The sequence below is a fragment of the Corvus brachyrhynchos genome, unplaced genomic scaffold (genome assembly GCF_000691975.1).
Source record: "Corvus brachyrhynchos isolate BGI_N302 unplaced genomic scaffold, ASM69197v1 scaffold65, whole genome shotgun sequence".
NCBI lineage: Eukaryota > Metazoa > Chordata > Aves > Passeriformes > Corvidae > Corvus > Corvus brachyrhynchos.
This window is the reverse complement of record NW_008238365.1, coordinates 2,021,163-2,021,597: the sequence shown is the minus strand read 5'-3', so window position 1 is coordinate 2,021,597 and position 435 is coordinate 2,021,163.

The window sequence follows — 435 nt, the reverse complement described above, 5'->3', positions numbered from 1 at the left end:
GCCCCCCCAGCCGCTCCCCTTTGCTGCTTTACCCGTGGGTCGGGTGTTCTGCCCCGGCTCCTCCTGCCCAACCTGGCCGCCAGGGGGCGCCCGGCGCGCGCGCTCCCGATCCCGACCCCAGTCTCGATCCCAATCCCAATTCCGATCCCGGTCTCGATCACGATTCCGATCCCGGTCTCGGTCCCGATTCCCATCCCGATTCTGATCCCGATTCTGATCGCGATTCTGATCCTGGTCCCCGTGCAGATCCCGGTCCCGGTCCCGGTTCCGACACCGCTCCGGATTCAGCCCCGGCCGCACCGGGCAGTTATCGCCACTGAAAGCGGAGATCAAGCACCGGAGCGGGTCCGGGAGAACCGGGACCGGGAGTGGGATCGGAATCAGGACCAGGACACAGACCGGGACCGGCGGCAGCATCGCCCGTGGCACTGGGGA